General features: G+C 40.0%; 1 protein-coding gene and 1 long non-coding RNA gene across 3 annotated transcripts in view; both read left to right on the top strand.

Moving 5' to 3' along the window:
* The window catches only part of KCNB2 (potassium voltage-gated channel subfamily B member 2), a 384,754-nt gene that overhangs the window by 347,553 nt on the left and 26,802 nt on the right, over positions 1-10,399 (top strand). The window lies entirely within an intron of this gene.
* LOC140619975 (uncharacterized) lies at positions 47-3,660 on the top strand. Its single transcript, XR_012019733.1, has 3 exons — positions 47-798; positions 1,838-2,051; positions 3,206-3,660. It is a non-coding gene; the product is annotated as an uncharacterized lncRNA (long non-coding RNA).

Genomic DNA, 10,399 nt, shown 5'->3' with positions numbered 1-10,399 from the left:
GATAGTTCTAGAATTTTAAGGATTACTTGGGCTTTCTGAAAGCAGCCCATGGACTCTGGGGACTGTCTTAGCTGTCTTTCATTTCATCCTTCAAATTCTGTTGTTTTTCTTTTCAATGGGGATTTATTTCTTTATGGAATTCAAGAGGATTTACATGTCTAACAAGGACTAATATATCTGAAGGGAACTGAACACCTAGGTGTCTGACAGATTACAACTATAGGCAAAAAATACCATTGACATTGAAAAGCTCACCACCTATATTGTCTGGTGGCATAGTTATTCTCTGGCCTGCATTATGGAGGCCAAAGCAACATTAGCCTAAACTATACTCACCAAGTATAGTGAAATTAAGCCAGGGCTCTTATCAAACCAAGCCAGAAGTTTTCCTTACTCTTTTATATTTCTTTCTAATTTTGCTGAGCTACCTAGAAATTTATTTTAAGAGGTTGTTTCTTCGTGGGCTCATGAACGTTACTTTTCAGACAACTTTATAAAAGCTGTCTGAATTCAACAAATATTAGATAATTATTCTTTGAATATCAATTACAGACCCATCACTATGTCAAGCCAATAAGATTCCAAGGGTTTCTTTCACATGTACCAATGTGCCTGGCTTCTGATAAATTTATTCTAGATTTCCTTTAATTTACAGTCTTCTCCTAGTGAAAGCCTGTCAGCTTAATTTATTTTTTGCTCGGTGAAAGTGATTTACCCCACTGAAGGACAGTTGCTTTAACTGAGAACTTTCATGCTTGAGTAGAGGAAACAACAAACTATAGGTTCCATTTTAAAGTAGTAAGTTTAATAGCCCTGAATGCCGATAAGTTGCTTTTTTTCTTAAAGATTTTATTTATTTATTTGTTTAATTTTTTTTTTTTTTTTTTTTATTTTTTGGAGAAAGAGAATGTATGTGGGAAAAACAGAGGGAGAGAGAATTTCAACCAGACTCTGCTGAGCGTGGGGCTCGATCCCATGACCTTGAGATCATGACCTCTGCGAAAACCAATGAGTCAGTTGCTTAACCAACTGTGCCACCCAGACACTCCCTTATTTGCTTTAGAAACTATCATTTATTTCATTGTTTTGGCCCTCTGCATTGCTCTAGTCTAGAAGTAGTCTAGAAGTCTAGACTTCTAGTCTAGAAGTGGGGTCAGAGAGGGTTGCAGGAATACAGAGAGCCAGCCACACAAGGACAGAGAGCTGGAAGCTGGTGGCAGAGGCACAGACTCCTGCTAGAAGATGACTCTGGCATTGTAGTGAGCAGGGTACAACAGGATATCTGAGTGGAATGACAATCTTAGGAGCATTTTAGCAAATGACTGGCAAAAAACAGCAGAGTTTCAAAAAAAAAAAAAAAAAAAAGAGGCAGAAGCCTGTCCAGGGCCATCCAGGCAGTGGTCAATATGTAAGAGTCAGAAAGCCATGCACTGCTTTTTTTTTTTTTTTTTTTTTTAAATGTAAGCAAATGTGTATATATATTTCTGTCCTCACCACCATTTTTACACCAAAAGTAGCATATTATAACCTTCAATGCCTTGCTTTTTTCACTGAATGAATACAGAAGACCACTCCATTATAGTCTGTGGAAAGCTTCCCCTTTTCTTTTTCACAGCTGCACAGTATTCCACTGTGGATGTGCTATAGTTTATGGTACTGAAAGACATTTGGCAACAGCCTGTTTTCTTCTTATGAACAATGCTAGAATTAATAGCCTTGTACATAGGTCACTCTGTGCTTTTGCCATTTTACCTCTCAGATAGATTCCTAGAAGTGGGTTTGCTGATTCAAGGTATGTGTGCTTTTGCTAGATGCTGCCAAATTGCCTTCCATACAGGTTGCACTATTTTGCACTCCCATCAGCAATCAAGTGTGGATGATGTGATGTTGGAGAAGCGGGCTAGGAATCAGATACTTCAAGCCTGGGGCTTCTGCTTTCTGCTGAGATAGATAACAAGGTCATTAGTGAATAGAGAACAGTGGGTGTGGAATTCGTGTCTTGAGGGCAGCAGGAAGTGTTGGGAATGCTGAAGAAGGAGCAGAGCAACAAGGTAGGACAGGACTGTTCAGCAGTGTTGAGGGCTCGGGACTCAATCTGGCCTCTGACCTTTGAGGTTCTCCCACCATCAGTCAGGCACATTTCTTCAGCAGTGGTCCAGAGAACACATCTAAGACTTTACAAAGATACATGGTTGGATTAATCTGTCTCAGGGTTGGAATGGCAGATAGTGAGGGGGTCAGTAGAATTGGAGATATTGTCAAGAGAATGGAATCTAAGCTGGATGGAGAAGGAAATAAAGCTAACTGGCCCAAGTAGGGAGGTGTTACAGGCCAGTATATCATGATGAAGAGTCAAAGACAAGTGCCATGCTAGTAGAGTAACGGGAAAGCCAGAGGGTTACAAAGCTGTCATCAGAGTGTGCAATTCTAGAGTTTGATATTTCAGGTATGGAGAAGTGCCAGGTGAGATAACAAGGTCGTGGTGGGACCACAGAAGTAGACAGAGGAAGTGGGAGGAATTGAAGATAAGAAGATTGAGACGCTGAGAGGCTAGGGCATCAGAAAGCACATTGAAATCCTCTGCAATAGGGCTGGAACTGAACAAATTGTATGATCACTGGCGGAAATGTCTACTATCATTTCACTCTGATAGTGAAATATCTAACATACAGCTAAAGTTCACAAAATAATTGTAAAATGAACAAATGAATGAAAAACCAATTGCTGCAGAAAAGACTTACCAGCTCTTTGGAGACAATCTAGCTTAAGGATACTAGTGATAATGGCCAGTAGTATTTGGAATTGCATTACAGACTTGTTCTGTGATTTTTGTCCCTGAGAGCTGACTAGTAAGGGATATTGGCATATTAGTTTGCTTGTCTCTTATTTTGCTCTATATGTGAAAAAATATATAGTAGAAAGAAATAAAAAGCATAAATTGGGAAATTGGAGTTTTGGTACCATCATCGCTGCTCATTACGTGTTACCTTGAGCCTTCATCTTCAGAAATAAGGATTGTTCTGGATCATCTCTTGATGCACTTCTAACTCTAAAATTTAGATTTCTGTAACTATGTAACTAAAAATAACTCAGAGAGTAAAAATTCTAGTTATATTTCCCTGTCTAGTCCAAAATTACTTTGGTTTCAAATTATTTTGAAGGCAAATATTGAAACTCTCGTGTTTATCCTTTAAAACCGCTTAAGAGAAATCATGCCAGTTTCTTGCCACAGAATGAGATTCAAGATGATGGAAACACCTCTCAAATATTCCATGACCCTAAATCAAAGGTTAGCTCTGAAAAGATGATCTTCCTCATGAAAGCTAGACATCTAAGAAGCCAAATCTTCTTGATCAGGTAAATAATATGTTTCTCTTTCTATCTAGTCTAGGTTTAAGAATGAAAAATATATTTCTCTATTCAAACAGAATCTAATTTTATATAGTACTTGGCTAGATAAGTTATAGCTCTTTGCCCTTGAGGAGATTATACACTAATAGGGGAGATAAAACCACATGGAAATATAAGCAAATAACCACAGTCCATAGCAGGCCAAATCCCATATGAGTAGTATAAGTAAAAATAGATTTCTAGGTTATTTTTAAAAGGTGTTAAGAAGTAGAGAGTAGTTGAAATATTTCCATTTATCATTTTATGCTATCTTTACTCTATTTTCAACTCTATTTTTATCTAAATGATTTGCTTTTGTATACAGAAGTTGGCCACATTGCCAATTATTTTTATTCAATATCGATATGCTTACAGGTAAGTATAGCGTTACAAAGATGCACAACTACAATGCTATTTTTAAGTGTGTATAAATAGTTTTAGACTCTTTGCAATTTAGTTATCCGAAGTGACTTATTCGCTTTCTGTATAATATTAACTTTTCTCCATTTTTCTTTTGCACCTTGAAATGATCTTTGGCATTTCAGAGTTCTTTAACAATTAGACAAGAAAAAGAAACAAAGATACAAATTAATTTAGCTTATCTGGTTACCACTAAGTAGCTTTGGTATATAAGAAAAAAAAAAGATAAAGTCTTCTTCATTGGTATCCCTTTATCACATTCTATTTACTTAGAAATTTATCTCATTGTATTGTAGTTCTTTGCTCAGATACCTGCCCTCTGCTTCTCCCCCTACCTCCTCTTTCATCTCCCTCATTCTCTTTCACCAGAACACAGTATCTAAGGTACAGGAATCTTGTCCTATTCCTTGAACCTTGGACAAAGATAAACACTGGGTGCATGGATGGATGGATGGATGGATGGATGGATGGATGGGATGCAGCTATAACTGAACTCCTCCACAATGGACCTGGAGAACTACTCAATGATTGTCTTTTAGCCATGAAATACCTGTCAAAGTTCACCCTTACTTTCAAGGGGTTCCTGACTCCAGTTATATCAAATGATTTATTTAAATGGACAAAGAACCAATGTTTTTAAAAGTTTCTCTAAAACTTCTACTAGTTAAGCTTGGCCTCTGAAAATGAAAATAACTGAGTTTTTTTAAAGCTCGCTGCAGACTGATGAAACACACTCTGAGGTTGGATTCACAAAGCTTTATTGAGGATTCTCTCTTCCCTTTCCTCCCTCCGGGCTGACCACCTCAAAGGCTCCCAATTAACAGGATCCTGCAGTCCTCTACTTCACTTTAGCCATTCAGATGGAACTCAAAGAAAGACTCTTGGAAGTATAATTGCAGAAAATAAAAATAAAACTGAGGACCTAAAATTATAGGCAAATTAGAAAATTGTGAATTTTAATAATGTGAGGCATTCTTTACAGGGAAGAAGGCTTTCAGCAAAAGAAGAGCGCTAGCACCTATGCAGAGTGGAGTTGCTGCTCAGGGCAGCTGGCTACAGTCCTCTGCTGTAGACACTTGCTCCTGATTACATGAGAGCACACATATCACAATGCAGCTTGACTGTCTACCAGGAAGTAGAACATTCCACCTATTCTATGCGTGAGGCAGGCTTGATTCTCACAAGGGCACTTGCTCTAAGACCATCAGTCACATCCCTAAGTCTGTTGTAATGGCCCCACTTTAACCCTGAACCCGCCAAGACCCCTGAGGAGACTGATTATGCAGCTCAGTCCAGAACACATGCAACATATTGTGCCCCCCAAAGCCACAAAACCATCAGGAATTAATATGCTATTTGAGGGGATCCCTGGGTGGCTCAGCGGTTTAGTGCCTGCCTTTGGCCCAGGGCACGATCCTGGAGACCCAGGATCAAGTTCTGCATCGGGCTCCCTGCATGGAGCCTGCTTCTCCCTCTGCCTGTGTCTCTGCCTCTCCCTCTCTCTGTGTATCTCATGAATAAATAAATTGTAAAAAATTTTAAAAAGGAATTAATATGCTATTTGAAACCCAAATCAAGAGTGACAGTGAAGGAGTGTAGAATCCCGTAAGGCCACTGCCCACAGTAGCGATAACTCCAGGCAAAATCCATGGGATTAACCCTGAACAAGACTGTTCTCTTCTACCATGGAAAGCCAGCCACTATTTAATTTTCTCTCTTCTTCTTCTTGATGCTTTTGTTAAGTTGTCAAGGAGCTGCCATTTTTCTTTCCATCTGAATACCTTAGGGTTCATTTCTGCATATAAGTAAAACTGGTCACTGTATTTGAAGAAGCTTTAGGGGAGGGAAAAAGTACAAAGCAAAGTGAGAACCTGGCATTATGCCTTTTGCTCTTTATTCTCCACTAAAAAAAAAAAAAAAATTTCAGATTCCTTAATTTCTTAAGCTTTTTACAGTTGTTAATCTAAGCGTCATATTTTAAGAAACTAATGACTCTTTTGCTTTTTATTCCCCTAAAGATCCTCAGACTCTAGCTAGTACCTAAAACTTCTTCAGGAAGAGATTTGGATCAGCTATCTTCATTAGTCCTAGGATTAGGTCAAATTAAACAAGATAATTTATAATTTAGAAAAAATATTTGTGGGGCACCAGGGTGGCTGAGTCCCTTAAGCATCTGCCTTTGGCTCAGGTCATGATCCCAGGGAGTCCTGGGGTCCAGCCCCAGGGCAGGCTCCCTGCTCAGCCTGCTTCTCTCTCCCTCTGCTCTTGCGCGCGGGCGCTCTCTCTCTCTCTCTCTCTCTCTCTCTCTCTCTCTTCTCTCAAATAAATAAATAAATAAAATCTTTTTTAATAAAAGTATTTCCTCCAGTTTCTTTCCAACTGAAATAGTCAATAGTTTAAAAAGAGTTTAAATGATAATCTGTAGAATGCAAACCATATAGTGAAAGAAATCTGCTCGGTGATTTTATGTGAAAATCTTTTCCTTTCCTCTCTTAGAGTAGAAGCTGGTTTGCAAATTAACAAGGTGGAGCCAAAATAGAGAATTGCATTGTAAAAGAGTGACTCACAATGTTTTGACTTTTTAAAATATATCCTTCCCGACAGCAAAGACTGCCTTGTCACTTGATTGCTTTCTAATTAATGTTAAGTTTTCCATTATAAATATCACACTTTTGCCACCAGGGCTACCAGTTGTGACCTCATATTACCTGTCCTTGGAGGATGCACCAGGCAATTATGACTGTGGGTGTCTATCATTACAAAGATGTATCTCCTCATATTCTAATCCTACACCTGGTACAATCAGTATCCCATAAGAATGCTTCCATTAATAGCAGAAAAGCAAATCAATGTTTGTTTGCTTAGAAGTAAAAATAGGAACTTGATGATAGTATGTGTTCCTTGCTGCTTTTATTTACAAAGAATTAACCAACCATTAAGTATCCTCAATAAATAAAACTAAGCTGCAGTCTTCATAAGCTACTTAAAATTATAACTTTTGCAAAAGAAAGCTGTACTTTATGTAAAAAAGGATAGATTGGTAAAGTCACTCCAGGGTATACGATATGCCCAGCAGAGCAGACCCTGATTGAAATCCCCCAACTAAGGGCTTCATGAAAACTTAAGAAGAATTTTACCTAGAGGAAGACAGGGGCCCTCCTGGATTCTCTGGACACAAAAATATTTGCAAATAGAAAATGAAAGCTGTGTTTTAAAGACTCCAAAGTCAGACTGTGCCAAAGGTAGGGCCTGAAAGCATCAGTAACTCTGTCTACCTGCTACTCACTGTATTTAGCAATTTAGATTCAGGTAGCTCAGGGTGTCTGTGAACCCAGTGGACAAAGTTTAAAGTTTAACTTCGGTATCCACTGAATGTTATGTGATAAGGCTTACATCCCAAATTAATCTGTTCTTACATTTAACTTCCAATTCATTTTTTCCTTTCTACTTGAGATAAGATAGAGAAGCAATTTTTTTTCCCAGCATCCTAAGACATTGGTACTTGTACTCCTGTCTACAGAAACTGTCATCCTCCACTTGAACAAAGGCTGTGTTCATCTCTCCTCTAACACGTCCTAGAAACTGCCAGCATCGCTTGGTTTAAAGTCTTCCTCTAAGACAAGGTCTGACTTGACTTTTCCTTAAGTATTTTTTTCCCAACACCCCAGATTCATTCAGCAGATATTTACTGAGCTCCCCTTCTGTGCCATCCAATGAGGGAAAACTTTGTCAAGGTGAAGGAATATAAACTTTTCTCCCCATTCTACATCTATGTAACTCCTCCTTATCCTTCATATGAACCATCACTTCCTCAGAGAAGCATCCCTAATCCCCAGTCTAGATCAGTCTTCTTTGTTATAAAAACCTCAGCCTTTCCTTAATAGAATATTTTTATTTATAAATAAGCTCATTTATTGATTATTTTTACTATTGACTATCTCACGACTTGAGAACAAGAATCATGTCTGATTTTTCTCAATAGTTTTTTTCTAGTGCCTGGCACATAGTGATGCTCCATTACTTGGTGAATTGATTGGTGGATGATGAATGGACTAGATTGATAAATGAAGCATAGTTTCTTCTCTCCAAGAGCTCATAGCATATTATAGGAAAATAAGTATAGTGAGGCATGGAAAAAAATGGGTTTAGGGTGAAATTACAGTCTTGCGAAGGTACTTCAACATTATCTCTTGGCAATGAGAAACCAACAAAGATGTTGAAACAACAATGATTAGTTTGGTGTTTCAGGAAGTTCCCCCAAAGTAGCAGGATGGAGAGCAGCCAGGGAAAGGGGGGAGTCAGTAGGCAGGACGAATAGGGAGGTGCCACAGTGGCTCAGGTCATGGATGATGAGGCTTATACAAAGGCAACAGCTGCAGAACAGCAGGAACAGAGGGGCTGAGTCACAGTATCTCAGACATCTCTATACTTTTTTAGATTAGTATGCTTTGTAAGGGATACCCTCCAAAGGATGATGCCCCTGCTATATGCCCCTACTATAGAGTTGCACCTGGCTTGTAAATACTTCCTGACCCAGGGGATCCACACAGCAAAAAGATATCCTTGAATCAGGGGTTGAGCCAGACTTGGGCTTGATACATGTGGCGATACCAGTGGAACGACAATTTGCTGTATTTCTTCCTGGCCATTTCTTGGACAGTTTCAGGAAAGTTGAAACTCCAGGTTTAGCCAGACAGACAGTGAGTCAACCGATATTTATTAAGCCATCGGCCACATACCAGGAAGTGGGGATAGAAGGATATAAACATGGGCATGGTTGTGGCCACTGTCCTTGAAAAGCTTAGGGACTAATGAGCAAGACAGCAAATGAGTACGTGCAGCTCAGTGTGGTAAGTGTTCTAATAGGAAAGGCTCAGAGTGCCATGAGCATATGAGGGAGCAGCACCCAGCCTAGTCTCAAGGGATATGCAGAGCCAAAGAACATGTGATCTAAGCTACAAAGCAAATGCAGAGAGGAGTTACTTGGTGGAGAAGTAGAAGAATGTTCTGGGCAAAGGGACCAGCATGTGCACAAATTCATAGACCAGAGAGGACATGGCACAGAGAGGGAATGAGAGGAATTCTAGAGCATAGGGTGCGAGATACCAGGGTGAGCGGCAAAAGGGGCAGGAGAGGAGGGAAACCCTGGAGAGTGAGGCAGGGTGCAGAATCACACAGTGCCTGCAATCCACGTTGGGAATTGAGCCCTTCAGTGAGGGCAGAGGGAGGATGGACTCTGCACTTCAGAAAACTGATTGGTTACAGTATATAATACCCTCGGAAGGAGCAGGACTGGGCAGGAAAGACAGTTCCAAGATTGAGGCATTAATCTGGGCAAGATATGATGATGGGGACACCTGGGTGGCTCAGCGGTTGAGCGTCTGCCTTTGGCTCCAGGCGTGATCCCGGATTCCCAGGATCGAGTCCCACGTCGGGCTCCCTGCATGGAGCCTGCCTGTCCCTCTGCCTGTGTCTCTCTCTGTGTTTCTCATGAATAAATAAAATATTTTTTAAAAAGTTATGATGATGGCCCACATTCAGTGGGTGGCAAAAGGGTGGATAGATATGAGAGGTATTTGGCTTTGAGGGCTGATTGGGCAAGAAAGGAGAAAGAGAGAGATCAAGGATGCTGGCATCACTTGTAGATGGTGGGGGCTTGCACTGTGCCATGGCACACAGAAGAGGAATAGCTCTGAGTGACAGAGGAGAGATGAATTCAGTTTGAGGTGTGTTAGGTAAAAAGTACCCATAGGAGATCACAGGGGAAATAGTTGTCAATTGGGTTAACACACCTGAAACTAAGAACAGAGATTTCATTTGTCATTGTGACTGTTGGCAGCAGAGTCCATAACAATACGGGCTTTGAGTCAGAGAAAACCTAGGTTCAAGTCACTTATTAGCTGTGTGAGTTCAGGCAATAGGTTATTAAACCTATTTCTTCATCAGAAGCTGGGGTAATAATATAACCTACTTCATAGAAAATTGGGAGAAACAGATGAAAAAAATGCCTCAATAAATCTTCAGTGGTCATGGCAGTAGTAGCTGGATCATCTACCCTGGACATATAGATTGGAGAACTACCAACGTACAGATGGTATTCAGAACCCCTGGAAGAGATGTTGAGAAGAGGGGAGAGATGGAGAGAGGAGAGAAAAGAACACCACCACTGAAGGGCTACACAAAGGACAAAGACAACAGAGACTGAGAAGTAGCCAGGGAGGAAAGAGGAAAATGAAGAGTGCCATAACATCATGGAAGCCAAGGGGAGACAAGGTTTCAAGAAGAGGAAATGGTCAGTAGAGTAAAATCCTACCAAAAGGTCATGAAAGATAAGAGCTGTAAAGTGACAGTGAATTCTGGGACAAGTAGGATCAGTGACCCCTGAGACAACAGTTTCAGTAGAAGAGGAGAGACCAAAAAGCAGAACTATTCCAGGTTTAGAGAAGTTGCTGGGTATGGATCACTATTTAGTATGCGAACAGTGTTTATTAAAAAAAAAAAAAAAGCTCAGGGCAGGGGCATAAAAGAAAGTTTAAAATGTTTTCTGACTACAGAAATTTGATTTTGCCTCGGGCTCTGGTTCGGTGTG

This window comes from Canis lupus, chromosome 28 (genome assembly GCF_048164855.1).
Source record: "Canis lupus baileyi chromosome 28, mCanLup2.hap1, whole genome shotgun sequence".
NCBI classification, from domain to species: domain Eukaryota; kingdom Metazoa; phylum Chordata; class Mammalia; order Carnivora; family Canidae; genus Canis; species Canis lupus.
Note: the sequence above shows the minus strand (reverse complement) of the source record. Positions and strands in the feature narration are given on the sequence as shown.